Consider the following 18,133-nt stretch of genomic DNA (forward strand, 5'->3'; position numbering starts at 1 on the left):
CAACCTATGACCTCATTTAACCTTACTTTTTTTTTTTTGAAGATATAATTGACTTTATTAAGCAATTCATGAACTGAGCATCATCCCATATATCAAGTAGAGAGCTATCCCCCTTAATTATTTTCTTACAGGCCCCATCTCCAAATACTCTTATACTGGGGATTAAGGCTTTAACATGTGAATTGGGATGGAGGGACACAGTCCACAACAATCCCCCAAACACTGTCAAACCAAACAAACTATATCTATGGGATTTCAATATATTTCAATTTATGGGATTTTAATATATTTCAATATATGTATAGTGATTACCTATTACTTCTTTCTTTATTTGAATGTTTCACCTCTTGGTATGTTCAGTGAGTTTCCATAGATGTAACGAAGTGGGAAAACACTTCCTGTTTTAGAAGTAGGACATTTTTTTTTATAAGTAGGACATTTAGATCCATTGGGAGTACAGTAGACAGGATGTGGTATTGCCCTCTGTGGACACTATTACACCTTCTTTCTGAGTTTTAAGTCTGTTGAAGTCTAAAACTGGTACAGATGGAGAACAGGAATGCTAATTAACTCCTTTTCATTGAATATAAATGTGCTCAATTATAAGGTATTGTTCAAAAACATCTATTGATTAGTATATGGAAATATGCATTTATCTACACCCTATAAAACTATCAGTTTGCTGATATACACTCTTCACCCCCTCGTATTCCTTATGCACAGGTGGATCCCCCATCACCAACAGAAGCTACTGATGTTATATTGGAATGGGTGAACACTGCAAAACCACCCAGGGTGAAGCATTCATATGCCACTCTATCGACCAAGTCATCCCTTCAAAGCACCCTCACCTCTACTTATATGGGTTCTTTGCCTCCCTCCCATCTGTCTGTAGGGCCTGGAAGGAAACTCTGATCCTTTAGCAAACCCAGCTCTGAATAGTGAGTTTATGTGAGATATGTTGTCCCTTTGTTTGTTGCTGACAAGCGTAAAGAACCACTTTCACTGCTGGTAATAATGGTTAATTTATCACATCCAGCGGAGGCTGACCTCTGGGTGTCCCAGCCCCTCCATCACCTTCACACCTGCTCAAGCTAATTGTTAGAGCCAAGTGTAAATGAAAATCAACTGGGCTAATAATGAATGGAGCCCATTACTCGCAACAGCACATTGCTTTAGGAAGGTTTATCAAGAAACATTATAACCAGTCCTCAGTCACAGTTCCCTGTTTCATAGATGAGAAAAAGCAAGCAAACAAGGGGGGATCAGCATATGAAAACAAGCAGAGTGATGGGAAACACATTTGGCTTTAGCTTCCAGAGCTCTGGAATAGCTATTCTTATACTTTACCAAAATCCACTAAAATACTCCCTGAAAAAAGATTTAAGATATTTCTCCCAATGTTGTTGTCAACTGTTTCTATAAGCAAATGAGATCATTACTGGATATGAAGACCTTAATTAATATGCTAATCTCATTCCTCCATCAAAACCATTTTTTAAGGAGGTTATCCCCATGGCTCCTCCAGTCACTGCCACCCACCTGCCTTAGAATTCCCTGCCATTCCCATCTGAAAACACAGACCCAGCTCCCAAATTCTTAAAATAAAATAACCAGAACTCCCATTAAAGGAAAATTCCAAAAGAAAATTCAGAGAACTCTACTTGATACGAATATTTTACTGAGAGAGAAACAAACTGTTCAGGAACAGAGACTTCAAGCAAAAGGTGGTTAAGAAGTTCTCCACTCTCACTAGTTACAACTCTGTTTATAAAGGGATATAAGTACATAGTTTTCTATTGTGATTTGTTATTAGAAACTTACATTATTTTTCATGCATAAGCTTGTTTATTACTTGTCATAAACTTACTTGTAGCTGATTAGCTAGGAAGCTGAAAGGTCCCACAGACATAAAGAAAGCTTAAGTTTTGTTGAAGGGTCAGAGTCAGCATTTTGGGGAAATTGGGGCAGTTTTATGTTTTGGTTATGTGACTGCGAGTGTTCAATCTAGGGATATATTCAAACAGTGGCCTCCATTTTAATCTCTTTAATATCTGAGTATCTTCAAGAGGCAGATATGAGATTATCAGGAATTAACTATACTTTGAAGATACAGCCCTAAGGGAGCACAAGAAGTCACTTCTCATTTCCAAATTGGGGTTTTAATGTATTTAGGGAATGTTTTAAAAGTGTTTTCATGTTGAAATATATTTATTCATTTTTAATGCATTTATAAGCAATTAGAGATCCCTATGTTAAGCCATAAATCAGAAGGATCGCTCATCTCCAACCCCCTCCTGCCCCCTGGAAAATTTAGTGAGAGCAGGAAATGCTAGTAACCCCATGAGTCTGAGCACACACTTCATGCGGACTTCTACCAAGTGATCCCTTAGACTGACATGTCAGACCTCCAAATCAGCAATTTCAGACCAATCTGGACCAAACATGAAATCATTCCATATTATATTTGAACCAATCATTCACAGGATTCATATAAACCCATTACAACTTGAACAAGTGGCACTGACTCCCCATGATCTTGACTTAACTGAAGATCCAGGACTGTGCAGTAACAAGACCCTATCATCTGCCTTAATCTGGGCATCTCTCTTACCCAGGTTTTGTGTTATTTCATGTAGAGATACACTAATCAGTGATCTATGTGGTATCTGCCTAATAACCTTGAGTTTTGAAGGCACCATTCCACATTTATAATGCACACCACCTGCTTGCAATATGACAAGGCAAGATAGGTGAGCACATGCTACCATGAATAGAAGTATTCACTGGTTCTAAGGAACAGGGTATGAATTATTGTTCTGGGGGTGAGAAGGGTTCCACAGTCAAAAAAGATTGAAAATATTGGGTTAAATTATATTTAGCAGGAGTCCTTTCTTCAAGGCAGAATTTCTTAGAGCTAATAAACACTATCAGTCTTCTTTTAGCTTCCATGAATATAGAATCTTTGTTAGAACAATATCTAAAACACACAAGTATTCAATAGGACAGGAGATGGAAAACAATTAACTTTATTCATACTTCTGTGGTAAGGGATAAAAACAGTGCTAGCTTAATTTAGAATCTAATATGAATGAGCTTCTGGACTTTTGATTATTCACCAATTGTTGCAATAAGCCTGTAGAGCAAATAATCCCCACTTGTAACAACAAATATTTACTTCTCACTGATAGGTCTCTGGCTAGGACAGTTTGGTTTCAAGCAGGTCAAAATCAGAGGTGTTCCAGGTGTTTCTCATTCAGGAATCCAGTCTAAAAAATGCAGTGGCTACCTTAGGTGTGCTTTTCTCAAGAAGGCAAAATTGCTGGCAGACATTCCCCAAGCATTTTAAGCCTCAGTTCAGCACTGGTAAGCTATCACGTTTACTATGTTCCACTGGGCAATGCAATTTATTTTTTTTTAATTTTTTTAAAGATTTATTTATTTGGAGGGGAGGGACAAAGGAAGAAAGAAAGAGAATCTCAAGCCAACTTCCCGCTGAGTGTGCAGCCCAACACGGGGCTTGATCCCACAACTCTGTGATCATACCCTGAGCTGAAATCAAGAGTCGGATGCTCAACAAACTGAGCTACTCAGGTGCCCCTGACCAAAGCAATTTATATGGCTAAGCCCAACATCAGTGGGACAGGGAAGTATATCCCACCCACAGAGAAGCCAGGCAAGGGCAAGGAAGATGGAAACAATGGTGAGCAAAGAATATCTACCACACTGACCATAAATTCCTGTCCAAGATTTTACATGTATGGGAATTCAATCATATTTCTTTTTTCTTTAAACACTAATGTCCTAGTTAAAATTCAAACATACAAATGATTAGACTTGACAACAGGAATATGGGCTCCATATCTGTTCTTTATTCTTTTTCTTCCTTGGGACAAGTCAATATTCAGTACCTATGTAAACTAATCCAGGGGAATTAGCATATTATGGCATCTTCCAGGTGACTCCTGGCTGTAGATCCTGAATACCAACACCATAATCAAGATTTTTAGGTAAGAACAATGACTAATACATGCATTTTCTAGTAGTGTAACAAATTACCAGACACTTCACAGTGGAAAACAACACACATTTATCATCTCCCAGTTTCTGTGGGTCAGGAATCCAGGCACAGCTTAGCTGGGTCCCCTGCAAGGCTATGATCAAGGGCTGGATTCTCATCTGGAAGTTCAGCTGGGAAAGAATCCACTTCCAGGTTCACTCAGGTTGTTAGCAGAATTCATATGCTTACAGTTGTAGGATCACGGGATTTTGCTTCTTCAAAGCTAGTACAGATAGGAAGATTCTAAAGCAAGTCCGCTCACAAGTCTGCTCGCAAGACAGAGCCTTACGTAATGTAATGTCATCACAGAGGTGATATCCCATCACCATTGCCATATTTTATTGCTTAGAAATATGTCACAAATTCTGCCCACACGCAAGAAGGGATTATACAAAGGCATAAATCCCAGAAGTTAGAGACCATGGTGACCACCTTAAAGTCTGTCCCCTACAACTAGAAACCTAAAAAATACATTTTCGTGTCCTACTTTATTCCAACTTTGCTCAGCTTCTCTCAGTGGAGTCACTCTCCACCATGTTCTAGAATTGCATTCGCATTTAGATGGATCCCATTCACCGGCCAATTCTATTTTACACTGTATTTTAAGATCTTCTCTGAGTAGGAAACCCCTCTACTCAGCTGGCCAGTGTTGTTTAATCATTGAGTATTCAGTGTCATCAACATCAGAATGGCCAAGCAATCATTCCAACCAGAAAAGGCCCAAGTACCAATTATTGAGCTGTCATGATTTATGTCTGTGCCTGATGTGACTAACATAAGTCAACTGTTTATGTGTGGAAATGCAACCACTGACTGACAAGAACTGCAGCATATGACTCATGCTGTGTCTACCCTGAGCCAAAACAGTCAGTCAATTCTAAAGGTATAAGCATCAATCAAATAAATGATCTGGCAGCCTAAATATTTAACAACTAGATAATGACTGAAATGTACACTTTTCAATCAGTCATGCAGAAAAAGTCTCAGTAAAAGGAAAAACTGAAATTTAGAGATTTCCTTTTCCTAAAGTCATTCATCCCCAAACATCTGTTGAGTGCCTACTGTGCTCCAGATATTGTGGTGGGAATACAGAAATGGAAGACTGAGATAAATGAGAATTATTCTTCAAACCTTCTAACATTACACTATCTAACCTGCCAAGCAATTTTCTCAGTGGTCATCAGCCATCAGCACTCAGTGACCTGCCCCTTTGCTCCTTTTCCAATTTTTTTTTTAGGTAAGAAAAACTGAATATTTAACCAAAATGTGATTTGGTATGGTAAAACCTCACTACCTATACATCTCATTGACTTAAGAGTAATTGCAATGAGACTGCTGCTTCCTACTAAATAGAAAAAAATGCATGATAAAAATTTACTATGACATCCATTATAATATCTGAATTTAAGAATACTTTGTGTTCTACAAGCACTGACAGCCAAAGGTAACTTAAAATAATGACGGCAGGTCCAATACAAATGTTCCATGTTACATTAAACAAAAATGCCACACTGACAAAGACAACCTCAGACAACTTAGCCTTTTCTTTCTCTATACTCTTTCTGGAAGCAAATTTGTACATTCCCATATTTATATTCTAAATCCATAGACAGCAAGTAGATGACTACCTTACTTTAATAATCATTTATCATAAGCTTGGTATTGGGGGGAAAATAAACTCTTGACAAATTCCAAGAACACCTCTATTCTTAAGTTCCCTTTATTCTCAAGGACTCCTTTATTCTAATGCAATGGCTCCTGAAAAACGTTCCTTTTCAAGGATAATTTTTCAAACACAATCAATAATCTACAATCAACATTGTAATGTCGTTAGAAGCCAAGACCTTTTCAGCTTTTGAGTTTTGAAGAGAAAGTACATGTCTGGACTCCTACAAGTCAAAGATTTTAAAGCTTTGGGGGCGCCTGGGTGGCTCAGTTGGTTAAGCGACTGCCTTCGGCTCAGGTCATGATCCTGGAGTCCCGGGATCGAGTCCCGCATCGGGCTCCCTGCTCAGCAGGGAGTCTGCTTCTCCCTCTGACCCTCTCCCCTCTCGTGCTCTCTATCTCTCATTCTCTCTCAAATAAATAAATAAATAAATAAATCTTTAAAAAAAAAGATTTTAAAGCTTTGATTTATGGGTTATTAATGAGTTGTTAATACTCTGGTGTTTATACATAATAAGAAATCAATAATTTACAATTTTTTCTTTAGTCCTAGAATTTCAGAGTTGAAATGAGTTTTAAAGCATATCTGGTCCAGAACCTAAGTGTCTTCAGCAACATCCATAACAAATGGTTCTCCAGCCCTTGCTCCAACAGTCCCAGCAATGGGGAGGTCGCTACCTAACGAGGGAGATCATTCCACCTTATCACATCACCTAAGAAATGTTTTCCTTATTTGGAGTCAGAGTTTCTTTGCCCTGTAGTTTAAATTCATGATGCTAATTATACCCCTTGGGGTCTCATGGGACAAATCTAATTCTTTTATATGACAAACCTCCAAATATTTGAAATTCCCTACCATGTCCTGAACACTCTCTTCTAAAGATGCCTGGTTCCTTGAATCATTCCTCATAGAACATAATTTTGGTTCCATCACCATCCTGGGTTCTGATCTTTAAATCAGTGGATTTCAACCATCATTCTGCAACACCATCGTACTTGTGATCAATAAGAAAAGAAAAGGTAAATTACTATAGCAACTGTACCCAGAATTAAGAATAACTTACCTTCTACTTTATTTTGTGCCATAGCCTGGAAAGAAACTAAAAATATCCAAGTGAATATTTTGCTCCTAAGAATATACATGGTAGATTAGAACCATAGCCGTAAATATACCCGTTTGTCCACATTCTTTGAAAAGTATAGTAGCCAGAACTGAATACAAAAACCAAGAGGTGGATTAGCCAGGGCAAGGCAGAACTGTTCATTAAATCAAAATTTTCTCCTTTCCTTACTCCTACCTTCTCTTCAGGACTCAGCTGAAGTCCTGCCTTCTATATGAAATGCTTCAATTAGAAGAGATAAGTTTTGAATTCCCCAAGTGCTTCCTTTGGACGCAAGCCTAAGTTGGACTTTAAGATCCTTCACTTCCAACCATGTGTTCTTAGGCATTCCTGACCCCTACTAAACTCAATTTCATAAGGTAAAAAAGAGGGGTTTTTCTACTTCAGTAAGTAGGGCAGAACTTGGCAAAGTTAATTCACTGTCTTTCTTGTATTCTGCTCTAATCTGTGCTCAGTATATTGAACTGTTAAGCTCCAAATACAAGGTACACCCAGAATTATGAGACCAGGAAAGAAGATACTGCTTTAAGAAACTGAAATTAGTAAAAGTCAACATAGGGGCACCTGGGTGGCTCGGTCGGTTAAGCGTCTACTTTCAGCTCAGGTCATGATCTTGGGATCCTGGGATCGAGCCCCAAGTCAGGTTCCCTGTATCTGCTTCTCCCTTTCCCTCTGCTGTTCCCCCTGCTTGTGTGCTCTATCTCTGTCAGACAAAAAAAAAAAATCTTAAACAAATAAATGTCAACATAAATTTTGTGCACTGACCACTGATATAAGTCATCCTAGAATGTAACCCATAGCCAGAGATGACTTGTAACATAAAACTAAAGTGCATCCCCAAAATGTTCTTTGCATCAGTCCAATAACTATTGTCAGATGATCTACAAACTACAACATATGATCTAAGAGAGCATATCCTAAAAGCTCTCATCACAAGAAAAACAAAATTTATAATTATGTGTAGTGATAGATGTTAACTAGGCATATTGTGATCTTTTTGCAATATATACAAATATAGAATCATTATGTTGTACACCTAAACTAATACAAAGTTACCTCAATTATATCTCAATGAAAAGAAGAAGTAAAATAATAAAAGCTTCTAGTTTACAGTAAAATTACTGTCCACAAGACTGTCCTCTATGTCTAGACAACCAGTATTGACTCCTATGACAGACATATCCTTAGACCGGAGAAGGACAATTCATCAAGTTATTGCGCAAGATGATTCAATTCTTCTTCTCAAACTTGGGACTCATCTAGCAACTTTGTAACCATAATATAATCTCCTGAGTGTACAAACATAATGGAGAGTGTGCCTGGTGTGGAAAGCTAACGCCAGTCACACTCTCCCACTGTCAATTATTACCTTATCACTCCAGTTTGAGCATCAATCTCCTGTGGGATTTGTGCATGTGAACTGATTTCTCAGCCTCATCCTCTCTAAGAAAACGAATTGAATTCTGTTCTTGAAAAGCTGAGCAACACAATCTGCACTATGAAGAATCTCACACTGGTGCTAACTCTAACATACCTTCGATCCTATAATGACAACATACATGTTGGTGCCTCCTCAAACCCATCAGAGGCAGGGACTCTGCAGCCCTTTTTTCCCACCAGACCCTCCTCTGCCCAACTTACCAGCCCTGATCCCTCTAAGGGAGGAGGAGCTGCTGCTCTGGTTAGATTCAGAGACATTTGTCAGGCCCATAAAAAGAAAGGACAGCATGACTGTCCTTAGTAGCCCAACTGATGCTCTCTTTACTTTTTTCCCCCATTACCTGAGTCCCAGCTATCGCCTTCTTCTCTTTACCTCTTTTGAGATAAGAATATAGCTGGGACTACAGACCCAATCACCTTCCACTCTACTCCCACATGCTCAACAGACATACTGGTATCAACATTCAATTTGGTCATGAGGTAGGTAGTGGGTTTTGAATGGAATAGAATGTATCATGTGTCCTCAAGACTAAGCCATTTTTTTTTCTTTCTAAAGAAACTGTTTAAATTCTTTCATTCTAAATCTCTGCTGGTGGGGTAAGATATCTTTCTTCTTGCCCTACCTCCCTTAAATAATTCTGTTCATTTTTGTTTCCTGTGTACTCCAGCATTGGATATGGTCATGGGAAAGGAATGTGTTCACTAAGGCACACTTAACAAGAAAGCATATGAACTTTTTTTTTTTTTTTGCATTCACAACAGCTAGAGCTTTAATGGATATTTAGTAAATACTTCTCAGAGGAAGACAGTTTTCTATCTTTTTCCAAGGGGTTCAAGCTAATAGCATTTGCCAACCCACTGGATAATGAGAGGCAAGAATGAACAGGGTAAGGAATGGTTGTAGTGCCTTGACTCTCCAGCTCCCCAGTATGGGCAAGGAATCAACACTGTTGTGTGGTGATAATGGGCCATTCGTGCTGAGGCAGAATATTCTGTTTGAGAAAATTAGACTAAAAAAAGAATTTTTTTCTTCATATTTTTGCCACATTTTTACCTCACCCACTTTAGCCCTAAATACATATCAAATGTTTTCATTTATGATAGTCTAATTTTCTCAAATAGAATATAATCTCCCTGAAAGCATGACTGATATTCTAGATTCTTCCTGTATCTGTTTTCTCCATAGCACCAAGTACAAAATATTTGCTAAGTGAGGCCATTTGCCTTTCACTTGATATGTCTATATTATTTACATCTTAAGTTTCTGATCTTTCCCCATGAGCCCAAATCAATAAACATACTTGGATTCTTGGTGCCAACACAAATATAAATACAAATGCAATATGGGTTCTGAAGTTGTAGGACAAGAGCTAATTACAAAATGATCACCTCAGCGACTAAAAGTATAGTTATGTCAATATTTTCTTTTCTTAAAAACAAAGTATAAATTCCTATAGAAAAAGCACAGAACCCCTAAAATTTATATGAAAATTCTAGTTGGAAAAACACTGACTACTACACAACATCACTCTGAGATGATGAATATAGACAGTGGATGAAGAGAGGTCAAATACTGACACCTTCAAAATATAGACATTATTTGACCTCTAAGGACCATAGTGAATTTTCATTGAGTAGAAAGAGATAAGACAGCTTGGGGAGGGACAAACCAGGGCAACAAAGGAAACCCAAGTCAGACCTACTGACACCACTTCCTGAAGCTTGCTTTTTTTTTGCTTCCTAATTTTTGCCTGAGTCACTAGCCCTGCCTCCTTGTATAGCATAACATGTAGTCAGAGGGCAGGCTCTGGAGCTATACTGCCTGTAAATCCCAGGTGTGTATACCAGCTATGGCTTTGGGACACTAAATGGACTTCTTTGAGCCTCCATTCCCCATCTATAGAATGGGGATTACAACAGTTCCTTTATGTATATGAATGGCACAGTGCTGGCACATGGTTAGCACTCAGAAAAATTATCCTGGGTCTTGATTCCTTCTATCCACCGTAGTCTTGAGCCATTCTTCAGTCCTTCCTGTGAAAAGGGAAGAGGATTCCTTCTCTTGCTTAGGCTAATCCATTTCCACCCTGGACTCCACCACCCTTCCCCCACCTTGGAGACTTGTTCAACTGGTTGCCTCCTCCTTAATGCCTAACACACAAAATCAGCATCCTAATGCCCTCTTCAACCTTAAAATCTCCTCCCTCAACACTGCATCCCTCTCCAGCTACTCTCCTAATCTTCAGAGAAACCAGTAGAAAAATTGCTCTACCACTGTTCAAAGGCCAACTCATAAAAGGTGATCTCCAATCCTACCCTTCTATTCACTCCTCTACTCCTACAGTTGAGGGTCTCTCACTCACTCACACACACACACACACACACACACACACACACACACACCACTGAAACTGCTCTCAGAAAGGCTAACAGTGCTTCTCTGATGCCAAATCCAATGGAATGTGTCATCGAAAACAATATGCCTGCCACCAATGTTAGACTGTATTAAACCCTCCCTCTTCTTGAAATGCTCTGTTGTTCCCTAGGGTTTTGTGACACCACACTCCCTTTATTTTCTTCCTTCCTCTTTGGGGAGTCCTTCTTAGTCTCCTTTGAGGGAACTTCTCTCTGCTTATCCTTTAACCACTGATATTTTTCAGGATTCATATTTTGGCCTTCTCACCTGTCTGCCTGCATCTTCCGGAAGGTTGACAATTCCTAAGTTTACATCTCCAATCTGGTTTCTTTCTTGAACTGAGATGACCACTCCTCAGCCAAATGCTTGTGTACCTTCACCTGAACTTCCAAAAACATCTCTATTCAACACATCCAAAAACTAAACTCAAGAATTTCCTCTCCAAACCTGCTATTCCTGCTGTCTTCCCTATATCCACATCTTACAAAACAAGACTGCATTTTTACATTTGGGAATGTGGCTTTTTGAATCCCAATAACATATGTACATACATACATCAAACTTTCTGGGGGGCTTACTCGAAAGTATTTGAAGTGTTTTAACAGGGCCTAGAAAAGAAAGGTATATCTTCCCCCTCCCCTCTAGCTAAAAGCAGCTCTCACCTTTTTTTGTTTGTTTGTTTCCCCTTGGGCAGACCTGAGGACAGGGGTGCTCTGCATCTAAAAGAAGGTGTTGGGCCTCTTGGTGGTGAAGCGTAGCTTGTACTGGTGAGGTAAGACCTGGTAGGGCAGTGGGAACTTAATCTTGGAATCATCAAACTGTTAGACTGCCAGTCAGCAGCACCGACTGGCTGAAATCTCCTCCACCTTCATGATCTGGATCAAGTGGGCCTGGGCATGGTGCCAGTTGCCCATGTCTTGGTAACACCAAGTTACCTGGAGTTGTCAGGTCCAGGTACTTCTGGTATGTGCGGTGGGTGCTGCTGGGGTGGGGGGGGGGTGTCATAGTGCAGTTAGGTGTCAAAGTTATTCACCTGCAAGGAGGATTTCTTGAACATCTGTCCACAGTAGATAATTTCCCCCGAAGACTTCTTTAGCTTATTCAGCTAAGACACAAAGTACCAGGAATGGGACTTGGCAAGAACATGATTAGGTGCAAAGATTTGCATAAAATAGAGGGGAGGACTATGGCATTTGAGGATGGGCAGGAAGGGCCCCACCACCTTGTATTCTCACAGTGTGCCCAAGGGCTTCACGGCACACTCTCTGTTCTCACCACCACCCAATAAAGGTCAGCTCTTTTTTATGAGACCTGCCTTTTACCTCACACTCATTCCCACTTCCTCCAAGAAGGCTTCCCTGAGGCCCTGAGAACAAGCTGAAACAGCTCTCCTCCATGCCCTCAGAGTTCCCTATTTCAACCACTGCACTGTTAAATATCTCAGTAATTTAGTATCCCTTACTACCAGTTAACTGAGCTTTCTCCCTCACCAGAATTTGAGCTCCTAAGAACTCTGCTTTAGTTATCTTAGTAATCCCTAGTGCCTGACATAAACAAATTTTCAACAATGTTGGCAGAATGAATGAATGGCAAATATTACCAATAAACATGAAGCAGGCAGAAGAGTAGAGGGTTTGAAGTAGAGGCCCTGCACTTTAGTTCTGCTTCTAACCATGCCTATCATGTAGCTTTGAGCAAGTCCCTGCACTCCTAAGGCAAGGTGTCTGAATCTTTCAAGGAAATCAGAACAGCAATATCACCTTCCTCACAAGGCTATTGAGACATGAAGGGAGTCCATATCATTTCTTAGTATGTAATAGGTTCTATAAACACTCTTTGGTGAATCTACTGGGGGTGGATAGAAGGTAATGGAGCTGGGGAGGAAATTTATAAAGTTTTACTCGTGTGATATAAATTCAAGTTCACCCATCTCCATTTTGAAAATGAAAACACTGTCAAGACAACATGAATAATCTAAAACATGGCTGGCTAATTATATATGTATGTACACATATATATTATTAATATATACATATAATAACAGGGATTAGTGGGGCACCACTGGGAGAGGGAACCTTAGTTGAGATATGGATTGAATACTTGTGTCTCTTCAGACATTTGTGGAGCCTAATCTTTCTCAGCAAGTAGGGAGAAGGGTCAGAGACCTTGGGCACTATAATCTGTTCTCCTCCTGAAAAAGATCATGATGCTATAATAATCCAAATGGAACTAAAATAGTTAATGTCACAAAGCATCTCAGCATTCATTAGGGATTCAGGCTAAGGCAATGCACAAGCACTAATATTAACTATGGTCCTTAGCCTTTGGAGTTGGTGAGATGAACCCAGCCAGCTTCCTGCAGACCAAACATTTATGCTAAATGAAGAGAAACTTTCTGGGGGAAAAAAAAAAAGACAGCCAAATGTAAGAGACCTGTCAACTCCAGGGTCATCAGTGAAGTGATAACCAGAAAAGAGCTGAAATCAAAGGCTGTCTCTGCCTCCCCCTGCACATTCTGTTCAGTGGGAGCCCATGGTGGTCACAGCTCCTTTAACAATATTTATAATGAAGGAATAACGTTGGAGATGTCAACCTTGATTATTCATAAAGCTTCCTCCTGCTCAGATCCACCCTGAGGCTAACAGTAAAAGTACCTGATTCCCAATTCTCAAACACAAAAGCATACAGAGCTTGAAAGAGGAGCTGACTAATAAAGTTTGCATATCCCTAAGAAAAAGAGCATACAAGGAAGAAGAAAAGGAATGGCAAGATTAAACAAAAACAGTAAGCTTGGATGGGAAATGATAAAAATTTTAAAAGGCAAGAACTTAAATCTATTTTCTTTCTCTTTTTCTTTTTTTGTAATGTCCTTGTTCATTTACATTTCAGTATAAGCCATTTGGAGAGAACAGCTGTTTCATCTCTGGACTAGAAAGCTGAGGTGCTTTGAATGCTTACTATGGGAGAGTAATGTTGCTAAACTCTGCTCTGGAGAGTAGTCTAGTAGCTTTAAACTGAGAGGAAAGGCAGAGGCAGGCCTTCATTGCTGGTTCTATTAGACAAGGAGGTGACCAAAGCAGAGGCTTTAAGGACTCACTCAGGTAGACTATGTAGGGGCAAGAGTCCAAGACAGATCTGGAGTTTACAACCAGCTCTCCAGCATCCTAGCTCTATGACCTAGTTATTCATTTGAGCATTCTTTCTCATTTACTTAGCAGTTTCCTCATTTGCAAAGTAGGAAGAATACTACTACCTTCCTCCTAGGGTTGCTGAGAACATGAATAGGGAGAATAAAGCCCAGAGTTGGGATTATAGCAGGTACTTAATAAATGTCACTTATTTGCTATTATTATCAATCCTGACAAGATATGTCAAATAGAAATTAAACAAATAGAAATGTGCTTTTGGATTTGGTGGTTTTAATAGAGATATGGTTTGGGCTTACAGTAATGATTAATGTTGATTACCAAATATCCTCTCTCTCCTCTCCTGGGCACATGCTAGAATAGGATTATACTTCCTGGCCCTTTGTGGTTGAGTGAGGTCATGTGACTAGGTCTAGCCAATAGTTCTGAGAGGAAGTGCCGTGTATTACTCTTTTTTTTAAGATTTTTATTTATTTATTAAGAGAGAGAGAATGATAGAGAGCATGAGAGGGTGGAGGGTCAGAGGGAGAAGCAGACTCCCTGCTGAGCAGGGAGCCCGATGCAGGACTTAATCCTGGGACTCCAGGATCATGACCTGAGCCAAAGGCAGTCGCTTAACCAACTGAGCCACCCAGGCGCCCAGTGCCATGTATTACTTTTAGGCCAGAGCATTCAACTGTGCAAAACCTTCCAGAGCTCTTATCCTATGGCCATGATACTAAAAATGTTCCAAATAATAACTACTTTATCAACTTGGGCTCTAAAGTCCATAAACCTCTTGAATTTTAGCTGATTTTAAATCTTTTCTCAGTTCTGGAAATCACTGGTTAATAAATCTTCAAATATTAGTTCTGCCCCATTAGCTCTCTTGCATGTGACCACAAAAGACCTGTATAAGGGTATTCTAGAAGCAACTGTTCATTATACTTAAAAATCAGAAAAAATCCTCAAGATTCATCAATAAGAGTATCACTAAATTGAATAATATTCATTCAGTGAAATATTACATAGTAATTAAAATATGAGATATTATATAGTAGTTAAAATACTGAACCAACCATATATAAATCAACATATACAAGCCACAAAACCTAATATTGATTAGGAAAACTGTATGCATTTCTGTAAATGCTTTCATGTAAATGTATAAAAAAATGCTAAAGACATTTAGAGGCACATAAACACGTAGTTAAAAGTATAAAAGTATGCATAAGATTGGTAAATATAAAACCAAAATAGAGGTTGCTTTTGAGTGAAAAAGAGGAATTGGGCTCAGTGAGGAGTATTAACTCTAAATATAACATATTACTTTTTTTAAAATGCCAAGAAATATGGAAAACTCATCATAAAAAGATTATAATTGTGTATGTTTAAAATTTTTCATAATTTTTTAACAAATGTGATATAATGAGCATATAAAGGCAGATGACAAGGCATGTTTCTGCTAAATAACAAAGTTCATGAACACAACTTCTTTAAAAAGATATTATTTAGGACCAGTCTCTACAGAGATCCAAAACTACAGTAGGTTAGACAAGACAGAAGTTTCTCTTTTGCCATCACAGATGGATCCTCTAACCCCCTCCATTAAATCTACAGAACAGCCAATGGGAGAGCAAGAAAATGTCATGGAAAACGTGCTTCATTCTTTTAATGGCACAACATGAAATTGCCATACATTTTTTTCTTCCTACATCTAAGTGGCCAGAACTTTGCTTCATGACTATATCTTGTAAGGAAATGTGAGAAATGTAGTCCCTGGCTGGGAAACCATGTGTCCACTACCCTTTGCAGTTCTATTATTAAAGGAAGAAGAGAAGAATGGATGGATGTAGCTGACCACTAGCTACCTGTGCCACAAGATGGATTACACCCAGCCACAACAGAGGTGCAGCAGGAGCATTTACAAATGGGAAATTTGTCCTTCTGTCTTTCTATCAGGATCCAACCCCACAAATAGTCCCTGTTAATCTTTTTTTCCATAGCTTCCTAGCTCTAGTCTTACTCAGCTGTCCTTCATTCCCCAAGCACAGTCTGTGAGGTGGAGATTTAAAGATGGAACGACATGGATCCTGCCTTCAAGAGAAAGATAAAATTTTGATATCTATGGTCAGCATTGAAATGGCAGTAGGCATGGTTTAATCTGAACATTGGGGAGGATGCCTGAGCCAATCATGGGAGTCTACGAAAACTTCCCTGTAAAGTCTCCCCAGGCTTCACAGAGAATGTGGCTCTGGAATTGAGGACTGGAGGTTGAATAAGAAGTTGTTACGGAGACAAATGGGGTTCTGACCAGGGGGAAATAAAATATGCAAAGGTAAGAGAATGAGAAACTTAATACATTCAGGAAAACAAAGATATTCTATGTGGTTGTAAATTAACAAGGCAGTAAGCCAAAGATGAAGCTGATATGTTAGGTCAGATGAGATCATGGTCAATCTTTCATTTGTAAGAAGTTCAGATTTTATCTTGCATATACAGAGGGAGTCACTAACAAATTCTGAACAAGGAAGGAAAAGGGGCAATATTAGATTTGTTAGAAAGATGACTCTGAAACCAATGCGGAGGATGGATCAGGATAGAGAAGAAAACTATTGATAGATAGTAAAGGCAAAGGAGACAGTTCTGGGGAAGAGTCCAAGTCATGATGTATTTGAAGTCCCTATAAGACACCCAATTAAAATGGCTAGTAAATATGGTATTGGACACACCGGAAGCTTGGGAAAGAAGTTCTGGTTTCCATGACATGACACCCCTTTAGTTTGCAGCTTCTGGAACAGAGAAAACACTTTTAAGACCCAATAGTCAATTCTGCTCATTTCATGGTGGCTGATCTACCACACCATGACAGTCAAAAATCCTAGTATCTCCCAGCCTGTGCTCCCCGTCACCCTAGTTAACTGGTCCTCTCGTTAATACAGCATTGATGATGGCACAGTGCTGGGAATTCAAATCTAGTTGAATACCTTACTAATGGAGCAATGTCAGCCTGAAGGGAGATCTCTGGTATGTGCACCCAGCTCTGCATTTGATCCTGTCATGTTTAGCAGTTTTATCAGACAAGATGAAGGCAGGCAAGACACCTTTAACCAATTTCCAGATGACATAAAGATAGCAGAGGTAAGTCTGTGGATGTCAGGATGAGAACTGAGAGAGAACTAAATATGCTAAAATCAACAAAATAAAATATAATGGGGACACATGGAAAAGGCTGTGAAATAAAGTTGTTCAAATAAATAAATTGCAAAAGTAAACTCATGGGTTGGGGCGCCTGGGTGGCTCAGTCGTTAAGTGTCTGCCTTCGGCTCAGGTCATGATCGCAGGGTCCTGGGATCGAGTCCCACATCGGGCTCCTTGCTCAGCGGGAAACCTGCTTCTCCCTCTCCCACTCTCCCTGCTTGTGTTCCTTCTCTCACTGTCTCTGTCAAATAAATAAATAAAATCTTTAAAAAAAAAAAAAAGTAAACTCATGGGAAAATCCTGATGAAGGTGTCTGCTACCCAGAATACTTAATTCTCATAAAACACCCTGGAAAACATTATTGAGAACACAAGACCACCATTTCCTAGTGCTCAATCAGCAAAAAAATGTGAATCCCCTTTCCAGGGAGATGGCTACACTTTAAATAAAATGGATGCTCAATAATCTTCTTATTGTTCTATTCTATAGGGACTACCACATTTGCTTACCATTTATTCGCAGGACACACAGGTACATTTCACTACAAACGTCTTTCTAGAAATGCTATTTCATTATACCTGTTAATCTATGTATTTTTTAACTATTAATCAAGACTAAATGCAGTTTCTAGACTATAATCTTTTTCTTAAAAGATTTTATTTGAGAGAGAGATCACGTGTGAGCATACGAGCAAGCATGAAGCAGGGAGAGGGGCAGAGGGAAAGAGAGAAGCAGGCTCCCTGCTCTGCAGGGAGCCCAACACGGAGCTCCACCCCAGGACCCTGGGATCATGACATGAGCCGAAGGCAGATGCTTAACTGACTAAGCTACCCACGTGCCCCTCTAGACTATAATATGATCATCCTTATTTGTAACAGATAAGAAGTACAGCACCCTGTACTTCTCCCCCAAAATTTCATCAACATTATAACTCATTATTAAAGTAATTTTCAGTATCTGTAAGCTCTATGTCTGACTGATTCATTACTCTATCTCCAGTGCCATATACAGAGCTGGCCCTTAGTAGGGACAAAATATTTATAGAGTGAATAAATGAATGAAAAAATAAATGATAAACATCCAGCAAGAATGATAATGTGTTTTA

The 18,133-nt window shown here is 39.2% G+C and overlaps 1 pseudogene; it reads right to left on the bottom strand.

The window, feature by feature from the left end:
• Positions 1 to 11,418: 11,418 nt before the first annotated feature.
• LOC112833208 (large ribosomal subunit protein eL20 pseudogene) lies at positions 11,419 to 12,099 on the bottom strand (annotated as a pseudogene).
• Between the last annotated feature and the right edge of the window lie 6,034 nt (positions 12,100 to 18,133).

Source organism: Callorhinus ursinus, unplaced genomic scaffold (genome assembly GCF_003265705.2).
Source record: "Callorhinus ursinus isolate GAN/ISIS: 27379988/994484 unplaced genomic scaffold, GSC_fseal_2.0 scaffold25, whole genome shotgun sequence".
Classification (NCBI taxonomy): Eukaryota; Metazoa; Chordata; class Mammalia; order Carnivora; family Otariidae; genus Callorhinus; species Callorhinus ursinus.